Source organism: Cuculus canorus, chromosome 11 (assembly GCF_017976375.1).
Source record: "Cuculus canorus isolate bCucCan1 chromosome 11, bCucCan1.pri, whole genome shotgun sequence".
NCBI classification, from domain to species: Eukaryota; Metazoa; Chordata; class Aves; order Cuculiformes; family Cuculidae; genus Cuculus; species Cuculus canorus.
The window spans coordinates 5,917,004-5,933,586 of record NC_071411.1 but is presented as its reverse complement, the minus strand read 5'-3'; positions in this window follow the sequence as shown (position 1 = coordinate 5,933,586).

Below are 16,583 nucleotides of genomic sequence, written 5' to 3'. Positions count from 1 at the left end.
CACCTCGCACCTCTTTGCAAAGGTGCTGGGCGTTGGGCACAAGGGTCCTGGCAGCCCCTAGACGGAGAGCAGAAGGCAGCTAGCCCAGGGTGAACCCCGGGGCAGCAAGGAGAGGCAGGGGATCTCTGTCGTGAGCTGTCGTTGTGCCCGTGACACTGCAAATGCTTCACATGCCTTCCCAGGCAGGCTGGCACTGTCACCTCTACCAGTGCCTCAAGGTTCCACAGGGGCTGCTGGAGCCACAGCGAGTTTTAACCTCTCTCCTCGTCACCTCTCCATCTCTGACCCTCCCTGGTAGTAGCGGATACTTAAACCTGTGCAGGAGTCATTAGGAGAAATGAGGAAATAAGGGCACCCAAGCTGACTGATCACCCTTCGTTGGCATCATCCCAGTCCCCACAGCCACCCTCTCCCCTTCCCTTGCATCCCAGCTGGCTTAAATCCCTGTCACGGAAGTTTCTGCCCAGAACAAGGGCTGGAGCTCTTAAGGAGGAAATTCTGAGTTAAATTCCTTCCTCCCAAGTCATTTGCAGAATGGAACAGCGTGTGCTCCTAGCACAAAGATGACGTCTTGCTGGCTTGCCGCTCCTCAGCTGCCTGTCACCGTGGGGCCAAGTCTCTCCCAGTGAGGCAGTGGGAGGATTTGGCAGCTAGAGAGGGACTGGAGGGCGTATTCGTGGTGTCTCTGCTTGGGGAAGGGCTGGCAGGGTATGCATTGCTGTTTGTCCCAGGGCTCACCAGTAAAGCTCTGTTTTTCCTAGAGGGAAGAGGATGCAGAAGGTCATCGGCGAGTTGCGAAGATCCCCTCCATCCCTTGAGGAAAAACGAGTAACAAAGTTATGCTGCAGATTAAACGTGAGCCCACCATAAAGCAGTTATTAGTGAGGGCTCAATAACCAAACCCAGGATTAAAGACAGACCAAAGCCTCAACCAGTGCAAATGGCTGCAACTGCATGGAGGCTGTAAGCCTCATACAAATTCATCCTCAGTTCCTCAGCAGTAATAATGAAACAGTTAAAGCAGTCCAAGGAAGCTGTTCATCTTGTATTTGCTTAAAAAGTAAACACAGTGTAAGGCCAGGCCTGCCAGCAGCTGTCCTGACCTCAAATTAAAGATGTTGTGGCTGATCCAAACTAGAGCAGGCTTGCCAGCAGCCACACTAGAGATGGGAGGAACATGAGCTGTGGTTGGCACTGAGCAAAGGCTGCTGCCCCTCTTCCTCGGCTAAATTTGTCACCTGAGTCACAGAGGTGGCAAAGATATCTGAAAAAAAATTCCTGATGATTCTTTCTCATCTCAGAGATAATGCGAATGCCTGATCTGGGAAATCTGTGTAAGGATTATTAAACGAAACTGTATTTGGGCCAAGGTTAATGAAAAAGCCTGTAAATCCTCCTGGCCACAGCATTTTGGTTCTCTCATCACACGTGGCTTGGTGCTGTGCCAGTGGGGAGACACGAGGCCGGTGGCGTGCACATGTGCCGTGAGCCACAGAGAGCCAGCCAGGGTTCACAATGGCTTTTTCATCCTCACAAAGGGAACAAAAGCCCTTGGAGCACCTCTACTGACAGCTGGCAGGGATTATTGTCATCTGATACCACCAGCACCCCACAGGGACACACTTTGTGCTGCTCAGCTAGGGCTGCAGCACCCCTGAAGAAGCTCCAGCCCTGCTTTTGTGGCAGAGCTCCTGCCACCTTGCCATGGCTGGTGCCATGCAGGAGAGCTGGAGCTGTTAGGCATCACAGGCAGAGCCAGACTGCACCCATGTGATGTGTGGGTACCCATCCAGGAGAGTTTTCCTCACCTGTCTGCAGAGTCCCAAATCCTGCATCTCTACTTGGGCAGCTTCAAGACAGCCTCACTGCTGTGGGCTGTCCTGGGGAAGATGGGAAATGTGCTCAGGCTCTCCTCCCCCTTTATTTTAGGTGAACAGAGAAATTCTTGAAAGCATGGGTTTGCATTTCCTTCATTTTCCTGTCTTCCTTATCACCAAGGGCTTTGGAAACAGAGAACCGAGGTCATCACACATGAGGTCACACACCTCTGCCCTGAAGGCTCCTTATCGTTGGAACAGTTTCCAGCACCTCAGCACCAATGTAAAAAACATTAAGTCTCTAGTTATCAATGCAAAGAAAAACTAGAAACCATGGCACAGCAGTAATCAGGGCAATAAGGTTTTCTGCTTCCACCAGCTTGATGCAGATCCTGCTGCCTAAATCTTATGGGAAACCCAGCCTCTCCGATCACAGCCACTTCCCTGGGGCTCTCACCAGGGGAAGGTCCTTAATAAGTGCTAGTTGTTCCTGTCACATTCCCCTCACCCCAGCTGATGACGCCATCCCTGCTGGCAAGTGATCAATTCCCTATTCACCAAGTCACACAAATTCAGGAAAAATCACCCCAGATCCATGCAGGCAGGGTCATCGAAATGTTGGGGGATTTTGAGGACAGAGCTGCAACCGTGGCCCATGGTCTGGAGATACAGCCCCATGCAAGAGGCTTGGCACCAGCCATCTGTCCTCATCCTGCATGGCAGGGTCAGGAGGAACCACTGCAAATAAGGGAAGCAGAGTCCATGTCCCATCTTTTGTCTCTTCCACATCCACCCTTCAATAAGGCACAATTATCTGTTTACTTAAGAGTGAGGGTAATTAACCACCCAAATGGTGAGAGAGGAATGTGAGTCACAAGGAGTCCCTGTTATAAAGCAGATCAATTAAATGGAAATCATTGTTCTTCCTTGCCTTAAAAAGTTGGCATTGCACTCCAGCACCTTCACCCACTGCAGACTGGCACCAAAACCACACAGGGAACTGGTATCCCTCAAGGGCAGCACTGGGAAGTGGGGCCAGCAGGAGCCACGCTCTTTGTGGCAGGACTGGAGCTGGGCTAAGCCTCCAGCATGCAAACATTTCTGCGCAACACAGGAATCAGCGCACAAGGTTTCCCAGCCCAGCAGATCACAGTGCTAATTTGAATGCTGTAAATATTTGACTTTCATTTGCAATTTAACCTTGCCTGCCTTCAGCTGAGAGCAATTTCCAAGTAAAGGGCTGACCTCACCGTGCCTGGGGGGGGATGTGAGCCACATCACCAGCCCCCAAACTCCACTTCTCTGCAAAGACCGCTACTCCAGCAAACATCCCTGTGCACCACAGAGCTCATGGCCACGTTCAGCTCAACCCCTGCTGGAATTTTCTATGTCCATAACTTCTCTGGGTGGGTTTTGATGGAGGAGGAGGTAGAGAAGGCTGAAGGAATCTGCCTGCATCTTTGTCCCACTCCCCACCCAACATCCACACTGGGGATATTCATGTCACCGGGCCACACTTGTGGGACACTGGTTGTATCATTGAGCTGCATTTCAGGAGGGACCCATTTGGCGGATGCAGCAACCACCTGTGTTTACCCACTCCCGCCTGATATTGGCACACACATGACTTTCAGTTTCAGCCTCCCATCTATTTATATGCCTTTGAGTGATGTGCTACCTCCTCCCAGAAGTGTTTCTGTCCTGGGCCAGCCTGCCTGGCACCTCCTTGTCAGAGACTGCCGCAGGGTGACTCGGTCACAGGCTGAGAGCACCGACACAGGGAATAGAGCTTCTATGATCGTCTTCCTGCCATCCCTGGCACACTTACAGGGCTCTGAAGCCATGCTGAGGAAATAGGTTGGGTCCTGATGAGATGTGACCGAAGCATGGGATGCCAAGTGGCTGCACCATCCCCATCCTCAGGGACAGAGATCTGCCACACTGTCCAGCAACTGCAGAGCAAGGTCACAGCCTGGATGGTTCTGCTTTGCAGCCCCAGGAGCCAGTCAGCAGGGTCCCAGTCATGGCAGCAGGATGCAGGGGTCAGCACTTGGAGGACAGAAGAGGTGTTGGTGAGCAGCAGAAAGGGGTGCTGCAGTGAGATTTAGTCAGGGGCACCTGCAGGGCTGTTGCCATCAGAAATAAAAGGAGGAGGTAGCCCCAGACAAGCCCACCCACCCATTCCCTTTTCCACAGACTAAAACGTTACGCATCCCTGCTGGGAAGCTATCTGTTCACGTCACGCCTGAGCGAGAAACGGTAATAGCTGGGCACATGTAATCAAGAGCAAATCCTATTTATAGCCCCATATAATAAGCTACATCTGAGAGAAGATGAAAGGGAAGAAGATGAGTCAACAGGGCAAATGGGGCTGAACTTTCCTCTAGCGGGACAGTTGGTTCACATAGAGACATTACCAGGAGAGCTCTCCCTGGCACTTTCAGTTCCAGTGGGTAAAGGCTGACAGCCATATCCTACCCAGGACATATCCCGTTCCCGCAGAGGCGGCCGTCGGTGCACCCCGGGAAAGAGAGGCCAGGGCTGGCAGCCAGGCAGGGGCTGTGCAGACCCTGTTGCTGCATTGTGGCCCTTTATCTTCATCCTGCCCATTAGCTCCTGGCTTTCTCCTTCCTAGCCCTGGGGAGAGGTTGGGGGCCTCAACACCCCCTTGCTGGCACTGCCCCGGCTGCCTTGTGCACTCCGTGCCATTAGTAATGGTTCCATGGGGACTCTCCATGTCCCCACCCAGTCAACAAGGGCTCACACCAGGAAAGGGGACATCTCTGCCCCAAATGCAGCACAACCAGGCTTAGCTCCAGAGAAAAGCAACCCAGAGCTCGGCCCATGAACCAGCCCACGTGCTCGGGTGCAGTCAGGATGAACCATCAGCGAGGGTCCCCAGAGTCACATCCCCGGGGACCACCAGGTCCCCTCCCTGGCTCAGCGGGCAGGCAGCTCGCCCAGCCCAGTGGCTCAGGCAGCCAACGGCTCACGCAGGGCTATTTTTAGCCTCCTCACTCAGCCTTTCATTTTAAGGCCACCCACAGGAAACATTTCCATTTCATCATGAAAACAACTCTGCTGCAAAAATAAATTATAAGGAAATCAAAGCTCTGAAATAAAGGGCAAAAAGAAAAGCCACCTTACACCAGGGAGTGGGGAGAGCAGAGGGGTGGCCTTGCTTCCTCCCAGCGGGCCAGATGCAAAGAGACCTCGTAAAGCTCTTTCAGAACAAAATAACAATGCAGAAAACAAGAAAAGCAAATGAAAATAGAAGAGCTGCAGCAGCAAGTGGATACATCAGCAGCGATGCAGTGACCTCTCACAGGGCAGCCAGCTCTCCTCCATGTGGGCTGGAGTGGGCCTTCCCAAGCTGCTTCTGCCAGGGTTTTACTGGAACGTGTCCCAGGGAAAGCCTTGCTGCAGGTCACCCACTGCTCCAGGTATGGTCTTTGGGTCTTCACTAGCTAATGAGGCTGTGGGATGCTCCCCAGGGTCCTCAGAGCACGGCAGCACCAGCCCTTGGCTCCCTCTACCTTTCCAGGTCATGAAGAAGCTGCTCTCATTAATCTGATCCATCCCAGCACCTTTTCTAACTCATGGTATTCGGAGCACGTTTCTGGGCTGTAAAAATAGCCATGGACACACTGGGAATGCGGATGAGCCATGGCCAGTGTTGCCATCCCACTGCTGTGCCAACACGTGCTCCCTTCCTCAGCTGGCAACACCCTGAGTGTGAAGGGATGCCAAGGTCACCCTGAACTCTGTGCGGTTCCCCATGCCTCAAACCCAGATCCTGTGGGACATCCTGGAGACCCTCCACGCTGTTTCCTCATCCCTGAGCAGCAGCTTCTTCACTGCAAACAGCCACACCAACACATGCCCACGAAAAACACGGGGGAAACAGGGCAGGCAGCAGAGATGCCCTCACTGCCCAGGGGACACAGCCTTTAAATGAGGGCAGGCAGGGCAGGGGACAAGCCAAGAGCCTGACCTCCGTTTCATGTCACAGCAGGTGAAACCCAAACCTCAACCAACAGTGTCTATTACCTAATTAATAGATTATAATATGCCCGAGGAAATGAACCTTTCCCAGCCCAGTGGTGAAGGCTCTTGCAGGAAGGAGGAGGAGGCAACTGCCCGCGCCTCCCCTCTAGTATTCACTGTACACACAGCCCAGCTGGGCAGGAGCAGCGTCTGGGTTCAACTGTGCCAGTTTCAGTGATTTAAAGCCTTAAGCCCCCTGCAGAAACTACTCAGGGAGAAATCCAGAAAGACACAAGGCATAGGGCAGCCCTTGTACCGTCCAGGCTCCCACGGTGGCCACCACCACCCTTGCCACAGCAGGGACACAGCAGGGGTGGGACAGACAAAATTGGCTGTCATCTGCCAGTGTGCTGGGGAGAAGCCACCGAGAAGTCACCCCCTGGGCTGGTGACGCAAGGAGCAAAACCCAAAGCCTCTTCTTCCCTCTGGCTGGGAACACTCACGACTTCTCCCAGCATGGGGTCCTGTGTGCTGAGAGCTGAGGAGGCTGCAGGCACCATTCATTTGTGGTTTTTGAGGCGTCCCCCTGTGCTCATGCCAGGAGGACATGGTGTCCCACATGGAAGGGTGACCCTGACGGATAAGCTATTGCCTCCCCAGTGTGCAGCTCCACAGGGACCAGGCTGCGCTCACTTCCCCAGGGGAATGACTAGAGTTAAACACTGAATGATTTGCCACTGATGGTCCCCACCCCACAGCCATCTGAGGCTGGAGCCAGCCGATAGCTCCCCTTAAGAGACTCACCAGCCCATGATCCTCTGTCCAAGGCAGCCAGGCACAGCTGGACCACACCAACCCAGCAGCAGCTCCGGGTTACAGCAGCTCCTGCTCTGGTGGCAGCCCCAGAGCATCCCACAGGATGCATCGCTCTCTCTCTGGCCTGCCTGGCAGCTCTGGTCCCAGGTGTGCTTCCTCACTCCCAGGACCAAGAAGATTTCCTCTCGAGGTCTGTATGAGCAATTGATGCCCCATTCGCTGCCATCAGCTCTTTGCCAGCCACGGAGCTGTGTCAGCTGGTACAACCCCAGGCATGGCCAGCTGTGGTAACCACCCTGGACAAGAGCTGCAGTGTGTCCTCCCTGGGATGCCCACAGCTTTGCCATCTCCCCTGGGGTCCACGCTGTCCCCTTCTCTGCCAGGTGACACTGGCACGTGACAGAGCTTTTCAAGGATGTGCTTAGGACAAGCAGGCACATTGCTCAGGATACCTGGCACGGAGAGGGGCTGCACCACAACCGGGTCCCCTCTCAACTCAGGGGCTCCTGGGGGCTGCACGCTCAGCGAGGAGCAGCAGGGCTCATGCCCTGCGAGACTGCTGCCTACAGCCCAGCGCCCGGCGTGGCTGTGTGCTGCCGTCAGTATTCCCTGCCCACCGACAGCCTGGCACGCAGGGCAGGGCCAGCAGGCAGGTCCCCACGCCAGGTGCTGGGTCACTGCCGAAGGAGGGACTCAGATTTATTGCTGGTGATTTAGATAGGGCTTGTCAGCAGAACGGGTCTGGGGATAGTCCCGGTGACGTCAGACGGGGAACATATCCCATGGATAAACGTTGTCAAGTGTTCCCAACTCAGGGGCAGTTACTGGCCAGAGGTAAATGAGTTCACGAGGACAATCAAAGGCATAGGGAGTGGGGCTGGCACCAAAGTGCCAAGGGGATTCCCGGGAGTGGCTGGTGGCAGGGCAGGGTGGAGCTGGCAGCCAGAATTTGCTGCAGAGAGGGCTTGGAAGACAGGCAGAGCCAGAGCGGCATTTCGTGGGCTCAGCAACCCCCTCTACCACATCCCCCCCCGCGGTCTCCTGCCTCTTCCCTGGCACCTGCCACCAGCTGCAACACTTCTCTGCTCAGTTACACCAGGACCCAGCTTTCGGGAGGCCCTCCAAGAGCACAGCCAGCATCCTCCTCTCTTCTTTGGTTTTTAAATGTTGCAGATTCACCTGTATGGGGAGGGAGTGCTGAATTACTCTGGTTTGCCCCCTCCCTGCATCAGGGCTGGCACCCCACAAACTCCTGGCTTCTGTTAGCTATTAACTGTGTTTGGTGGAAGGTCTCTCCTCAGCCCAACTTTTCCAATTAAAGAAATACCCTTTGCAAGAAAGCCCCACGTCTTATCATTAATGATGATATGAACCTACATTGACCCCAGGTGAGAAAGTGGATGTGGTTCAGCCTTACAAGATGTCTTGGTCCATGGTGAGATGGGTGAAGTGATCCTGCAGTTCAACCAGCACACCTGTGTGTCTCTCCTGGAACCCTCTCCCCTTTGGCATCACGAAACTGCCTTTGGTTTAGTCTCCTTGCACTAAACACACTTGCTACCGATTTATCTTAAGAAGCTAGCACAGAGAGAAGCACACGGGCTTTCTTTGGAGTACCAGCCTCTACCAGGTACCCCTGGGAGACAGCCAGCCCCGTCATTAGCAGAGGTGCAGATTTCGAGAGCATAGGTGGCTTTGTTTGCTTTGGCTTTTGCACATGCACTTGTTTTCCTTGGTATTTGCTCTCGTAGCTCCACCTGGGCGCTTACCCTGCAGCCCAACTTAGAAAGCTACTCTTGCAGTTCTGACCTTCCTGGTGTCCTGTTCCCCTTTGCTCCAGTTTCAGATAATTTCAGGCTTTGCTAGCTAAAAATACTGACAAGCAATTAATCCCTGTCTGCGAGATGGGACTTTCACCCTGCCATGCTGTGCAGGTGGGGAGGTGAAGCTGAAGTTTGCCAAGTTAAAAATTTGAGAGAAGGCAGCCAGCGAGGCAGCACATTTCTGCTTGAAAAACAAGGCTGAAGTTCATCCCTGCCTGGAAACATGTGGCCTCTGTTGTTCAAAACCCTTCCACCAGCTGAACCCTCATTGCTGCACAGCTAGGTCTCAGCTCTACCATTAATTCGGAAGACTTTTGAGGAAAACATCTCCCAGTGCTGCTGACATGGGGTTTCTATGGCCCCTTGTGTCTGGTACCTCAGTGCCCCACCATCCCAGGTTATTTAGTCCTGCTGACAAGCCATCGCCACGGCCAGGACCATGCCCATGTCTCAGAAGGGTGCGGAGGAGAGGCCGACTGCAGTTACGAAGTGCCTGGCCCCATGGGCAACTTTCTAATTGGTTTTGGCCACAGGAAAGCTGCAGCGGAGCTAAAGCTGAGAACATTTCTGCTAACTGGTTGTCCATCCCCATCCTGCCCTAGCAGAAGCAATGCACATCCCACCTCCTTCGATGCACCACAGAAGGCTTCCTTCAGGATTTGCTGGGGAGTCCTCATGGGGCTGACACTGGGGGTGTTTACCAGGACCCCTGGAGCATGTGGAAATCCACCAGAACAGGTTATCTTTGCAGCCCAGGACAGTCTGTGCTGTTCCCATGCCAGGTACAGATGTCATACACATACACCCGCTCCTCCCCACTGCCCAAACACACATATCACCAAGCTTATAAAAGCAGCTGGTTTTCTATCCGGTGTGCTGTGGTCACACCTCCGCACACAGAAGGTGTGAGCGTTGCGGTGACGCACCTGAGGCCTTTGGGTATCTGCACAGTGATGCTCAGCATCAACCAGGAGTGGCGATTGCTGCCACCTCACCCAGCAGCAAAAATTGCTGCAGCCACCTCTGCTTTGGCTTGGCTGCCCACAGCAGCGTTTCCCAGCCTGGGGCTCCCAGAGAGCCCACAGCAGAAATACCATTGAAGGGGATATCCCACAGCAGCAGCACTGGGACCCCTCCCCACGGCACATCTGCTGGCAGGCCAGGGGTGCCACCACTCCACACCCTCCTGCAGCCTTTGTGAGGGGGTCCCCAGAGCTTGCTGCCCTCGAGGCACCACTGCCAAGGGCAGTAACGTGCGTTTCTAGTGCCAGGGTCCACGCTGGGGACATCAACAGTCATTTAGAGTCTTACAAGACGAGGGGTGACAGGAGGTGACCCTTTATCCCCTGCAATCCTGGCCACGCGCTTTAGCTCCAGGAGCATTTTGGATCCCATATGATGGCCCATTTGGGTCCCCAGCCTGAGCACCAACGTAGGCGGATATAGACATACACATCTATTTTATATATAAATATGCATTTCTCCCTTGTACACAAACAGAAGAACCCTCCACCCAGGCAAGCACCCGCCTGGGGCCACAGGTTGGCCTTGGCTGCTGGCACAGGACTCGGCACGGCGTGACATTACCATTTATTGCCCGATGCTGGAACACAGCAGGTGCGCCTCCCTCCTGCTGCCCTGGACTTCACCCCACCTTCCCTGCCCTTCTAACTCCCCCAGCTCAAGCTGACCAGCATCCACGGCTCTATTTTAGCACGAGAGACTGGTTGTTTCCCTGTCACAGGTTCATGTTTTTATTTAACTCCCTTCCAGCTTCCCAAATTAGCACGGACAGGCCCCTGCTCTTGTTTGCTTTGGAAGAAGATGCATTGCCACAAATTATTTTTGCTTCAAGTAAACAAAGCCTCTACCTCTTTCTCTTCCACGCTCCTCTTTGATGTTGGTGGCTAATTTCAGTGATCAGAGAAGCGAGCGCAAGGGCGCTGGCCGGGGCCCAGCATGAACTATCGGGGACGCCCTGGGCTCGCTGTCCTGCCTGGGCACTGCTGCAAAGCCCGCAGAGCTGCTCTGTGCCCCTGGCCCCCCAAACGGTCCAAGGCTGGGAGCTCATCCCAAAGGCAGCACCCAGGAAAACATGCCCCACCCGCAGAACACCAGTTTCCAAACACAGTAGGAGGCGGCACAGCGGGTGGTACAGTGCCAAGCTGCTCCCGGTCCCTCCTGTCCCACCACCACCCGTGCCTACTGATGCCAGCCCGATGCCAGGCTCCCTGCTGGTGTGCTGCAGACCTCTGCGTTGCTTCCCCCACCCACTGTCTCGCTGTGGGGGTTTCCACATCCAGAGCAGCTGGGGAGAGACACAGCCAGTGGGCATCCTTCAGCCAGGCCACAGGAAACCACGCTTTGGGACCGGTGTGAAATGCGCTGGCTTGACATTGCTGCCTGGTGATGGGGACGAGGACGAGTGGCCGTGCTGTGAGGGGACAACAGCCCATTCCCAGCATGTATTTGTGGCTGCAAAAGCAGAGGTTCGTCCAAATTCAGCTCTTCCCAGTGGCTCACTGAGCCAAGGGATTAACCGCTGCAGTAATTCCTCCTTAATCTGTGGGGAGCAGCACGGGTTCCCATTCCCACTTCCCAGGCTGTTGCTCCCCCCCTCTTCACTGACCCCACTAATCTTCCACTTGGAGGAAGGGTTTCTTTTGCTGCCTCCATCCCAAAGCTTCCTCCGTGTTTGCAGCCAAGAGGAGGCACATCGCCCTGGAGGTGCCAGCACAGCGGATCAGCCAAGCCTGGGGTGTAGGTATTAAATTATGGGGTGCTGGCAGCCTGTCTTTGGCCATCACAGGGCACTGTAGGGGCTGTAGCCAGCGCTGGGTGGCACAGCATGGTGTGCCAGCATGGGGTGAGACCGTGAGCGGGATGAGATCAGATAGGAGCCCCGCAGCCACCCCTCAGGGCAGGGTCCTGCAGCCAGGGGTTTTTCAGGTGATGAGTTGCACAAGACCCCATGTCAGCAAGGGCGCACGGGGCAGTGTTTATTCAGCACTCATCATGGACTATTTCTGGGAGATGTTTTGCAACGGGAGAGAACTTCCTCGCCCGTGAGAATGCAGTTACCTTGGAGGTGCAGCCCTTCCCAACACAGCGAGCGCTTTGGCCCCATGGCAACTTTGCAGCCCGGTGCAACCAGATCCCTTGAGGGACAATGACCCCACCGAGAACCCATTCACTGCCATCTGCCCTCACAGCCTCTGTGACAGCCCTTCTTCCAACATCAATCCAGCTAGACATACACACAGCTATTTATAGCTGGGGCTGGTGTTGATTTGGATCAAGTGGAAGATAACAAGGCTATTTTTAGTTTTATCTCTTGGCCCATGAGGGGAAATAGGCTTTGCTGGCCCAGGCAGGCTCTGCCCACCCTGTCAGGGCACAGCTGGGTGCTGGGATGAGCAACTCCCACAGTGGGGACAGAGGGAGGATACACTTCAGCTGCACTGAAGGCACAGAGGATGCAGTAGAACAAGCCCTGATGGGCTGGTACCCATCGTGCCACGCTACCTGCCTGGCAGGTCTGCTCCTGGCACCTCTGTTGGGGGAACAGTGGCACAGGGAGCCCGTGGCTCCAGATTCACAAGTCTCAAAAACCAAAGCCCACGCTGGCTGCACTCCCTGAGCCTTTCCATTCCTCCTGGCAGGGCAGGTGGGTACCCACAGGGATTCTGCTCCTCCTGGCATAGCTGTGCCCTCAATGGGACAACGCACTGCCAGTGCACGTCCTTCTGCAGGAAGGAGGTTTCAAACCAAGAGCTCCAACTCAGCAATACCCAACTACCAAAAGAGTTACTTTAATTATAAAGTTCCTAGTGCTTCTGTTTGCTGTGCCGAGTGGCATCTAAAAATATCAAAAAAACACTAACTCGCCCTGTAATGAGATATTTAGCAGAGGGAGCCACCACAGAAACAAAACCAGAGGCGCCGGGAGGCTTTCCCCATCGGGAAAGCTCATAGAGTCGCTATGCACCCCTCCAAAATGCTCCAATGAAACCATGGCTTTGGAGGGAGGGGAGACAGCTTCCTCACAGCTGTGTTTCCCCTTTGCCTCAGCTCCCTGTGTGAATCCCAGGAACACAGGGGTCCTGGCAGGTCAGGGTCCAGGAGTGGTGTGAGGATACCCCAGGTGGGGCCAAGCATGCCCATACTCATCCTACAGGGATGTATTGCTGTAATTCTGTGTATATTCTTCTAGATTTTATATGTCATTTCCAATTATGCAGAGACATTGAGGTGACTTTTGGTCACATCTAAATTGATTTCGGCAACAGCCACCTCGGACTCATCCCATACGGCACCAGACCCGGGCCAAGGTGGGGTAAAGCACCAAGTGGTTCCAATTAAAGTTAAAATTGCTCAGAAATTCTCTTTTTAAACACTAAGCAATGCTGGTCAGCCCAGTTGTAACAACTGGATTGCTTTGTGAGTGCTTGGACAGATTTTAATGGCCAGATTTTGTTGGCACTGGCAGGGCTGCAGTGGGGCAGGGTCCGGCAGCAGCTCTGGGTGCCCTCGGCCCCAGCAGGCTGACACAGGACCTGCGAGAGGTGCAAGTATGACAGGAGTGAGCTTTGGCCATGACCGCACTGCGGAGGAGTGTCGATGTCACATCCCATCCCTGCTGTCTGGAACATGAGGGCACATCCCAGGAGAGTTCCTGGTTGCGGTTCAGCTTTTGATTTACAACAGCTCTTATCAAGAAAGCTTTCTGTGCTCTTCATAATGGAAGAAAAAGCAGCTAGGACTTTACAAAGGTTTCTTCTGCTCTTCCAGTCTCTCCCAGCACCACCAGTGAGAGGCTGGTGTTCCTAACGCCACCCATATCATCACATCCATCTCTCTAAGGGCTTGCACTCCCTGGAGCAGAGTGATGCTTCCATCCCAAGGGTTTGCCAATGCTACTGAAGTGGCTTTGCCTCCTTTCCCAGGGATCTCTCAGTTCCTTGGAGCAATGTGAATGACTCCATCTGAACCCACCAGTATAGCCAACAGCTTTCCTAGCTCTGATGATGACACATGCAATTTTAAGGACACAGTCCTGCCCACGCAGGTCGGAGCAGGCAGGAGGGCGCTGCCTGGGCATGCTGCTGCCAGCTATTGGTGCCCTTTGACATGCCAGATTCTCTTGGTCAGCAAGGCGAGACGTTGGCCTCCCTCCTCCCGTGCCTGGCACAGGATTGCACCGGGGAAAGCTGGAGCCGACTCCAAGCTGCTCTTTTGGCAGGAGCCTTGCTCGCTCAATTAAAGGCAAACCCACCAAGAGCAGCGTCCCAAAGATACAATGCAGTCAAGCGACAAGCGTTCAGTTTCTAGCATGCCTGGCATGAGAGCACGGTCACCTCGCTCTGATGGGACACGGGGATGAGCCAAAAAAATAACCTGAAAGAACAGGAGGGTGTTTTGCAGGTGGCTGCGCTCTGCCTCGTCTGATCCACCATGTCCCACCTCAGCCCTGGACACCTTTGCATGACCCGATTGCTTTTTGCTGGTGGATCATTGGCACGGTGGGGGTCTGGAGACGGAGGGGAGAGCACTCCTTCCCTGTGGGGCCCCACCTAAAAGCAAGAGTGAGAGAACAACTACCCCATACCTACCGCCAGCCATGCACAGGCTGCTCCCTGCAGCCACTGTTCCTGCCACCACCTCTCAGTGCCCAGCACAGGGAGGGCTGCCCTGGACCCCGCTGCTGACAGAGCACCCCACTCCTGGGACAGCACATGCACCAACAGCACCGTGAGCAGCAGTGCTTCATCACAGAGGGGGCAGGAAGTCAGTGCCCCCCAGGCTTCCACCAGCGTTATTAGCCGCTCCAGGGTTTGTTTCTCCAAATGCTGCCCATGCCCCGATGCCCCCTTGTAAAGCACCGATTCGTCCTGTCGTGAGCAATGGATGGTGTGCATTGCCGCACGTCTCACGCTCTGTTCCCCACTCTGTTTTTTGCAACTTTTCCTGGACTTTCTTCCCCCGTGCATCTCGGGTGGCTTTGCTCCAGGAAGCTCAATGCCCAGGGAGCCAGCTCTGCTGCCCATCCCACCAGGAGCAGGTTGGGCTTAAGGCTCCCTGCACACCTGGGCACGCACTGCCCACAGCACAGCCACCCCTCACCGAGACCTGCAAGGAGAAACACAGCAAGGTCAGGGAACAGCCCAAACACTGCTCTGGGGAAAGCCTGAAACCAAGTAAATACGGGCCTTGCCAGAAGGTGCTGGTTGGAGCGTGCAGCTCCTGGCTCCAGCTGCACCCCGGGATCGATGGGGAGGGAACCAAGCCAGGGCTGGGAAGCAGGAAAGTATCAGTAAGAGCAGGAAAGTCGTAGGTTTTGGAGCAGAGAGGAACTCCCACCTCATCCCTGTGCAGCCAGGAGCCTGAAGTGCAACGAGCAGAGCTCACCCAGAGCCCTGCACACAAGCGAGATGAGCTCAGCCATCCCCTGCCCCCAGCACAAGGTCTGAGGCAAGGGTGATGGTACCCAGGGCCCCCTACACGGGCGAGGGATGGATGAGCAGGCTCGTACTCCAGGCTGAACTATTACATAAGAGCAGGAACACGTGCAGGCTGCCAGGCGAAACTGTAAATAATGTTTGTGCCAGAATTCCAGCTCCAGAGCCAGAGGGACCAAGGAGCTGTGTTTGGGGGAAGCTGGAGCTGGGCAGATGAGGGCTGCTGGGCTGGGGATGGCACATGGCACTGCAGGGAACGCTAGGGAGGGTTGGTGCCCTCTCTCAGACTGTGCTATTCAAATCTTTCGCTTGGGAAAGCAAGACTCGAAACAAGCAAATAAACATTAGCTGGAAACACAAAAGCCCTGACAAATCTCTCAAATATTCTCTACATGGGCTGCGTGGCAATTGCACAACAGGAAAAGAGCCTGTTGATCTCTTTTGCTCTGTGTCAGCCCCGTGCTAGCCTCCACCCAGAGTCGCCAGCGCAGGCTTCAAACGCAGCTAAATCCACAGTCAGGCAGATATTTCCAGGTAGCCTGTGGCCAGTTGCATCTCCCTCTAACTGAATCCTGACCAGTAGCTCTCCTCGGGCACTGCACGTAGATTCGCAGGAGCCCTCCTGGCTGCAGCGCTCTGGTGGCGTAGATGTGACATGCTGGCAGGCAAGCGGGTGCTGAGGAGAGATGTGGAGAGGAGAGGATGCTGCTGCAGAGGCTTTCCTGAGCTGACTGGGATGGGAGGCCTGACATCGCTTCTCCAGGAGAACAGGGCGCTTGATCCTGCATGTGTTGCCCCATCTACTCCAGCCCCTCCAGGGAATGGGGTGCACACACTCACACCACTCCCAACAGTGGTGCTCTGGCCCAGCATCTCCTAATTTTCTCCTTTCACATCCCTCGCATCATCCCTGCTCTCAGCCAGACACCAGTAGCCACCTTCATGAGCTGGTGACAGTGTCTCTAGGAGCACGGAGAAGTTTGCTTGCAGGGCAAATCAAGACTCTTGCAAACCAAGTTAATAATTTAACTCTTTTCAGGGGTGACTTGCCCTTAAACTTGTAAGTCTGGACATCTTATGGAATGAGAGAATTTGACCCTGAGAGCACCCAGCTCTGAACACGAGACAGGAATGCTGGGCTTTGGCCCTGGACAGCTGACACACGGGCTGCGGGGAGAGCGGCCAGACCCTGCCTGATGATCACCAGCCCAGAGCAAGGAGCAGGACTCTGGTGGGGTGCTGGGCTGTGCTGGGTGCAGGCTGCAGCAAAGGGGCTCCCCTCTGCTCCTCTGTGTGCTGCAGCATCTCCCCATGCTGGTCACTTGCTGCCACCTGGTGCCACCTCACCACAAGCACTGGGAATCTGGGGTGTTGAGGATGGAGATTAGCAAATCTTGGCACCCATGAGGTCCCCATCCTCAACACTCGTGGCCTCAAGCAGCCCCACTTGCCCTCCAAAGGACAACCTTCACCTGGTTCTCCAAACAGGCCACTGAACTCTCCTGCCTACAGGGTCAAAGCCAGGACTCCAAATATTTCCCAACCTCCCGGACACCACTGGGGGTTGTTTCTCCTAAGGCGGGTGGCTGTTCCAGGCACTGGATCTGGGGGTGGCCCCATGGTGTCCCAGAACAGCTTGGAAAAGCGGATGCAAAGTACCCAGAAACCAGCAGGTTGGTAGA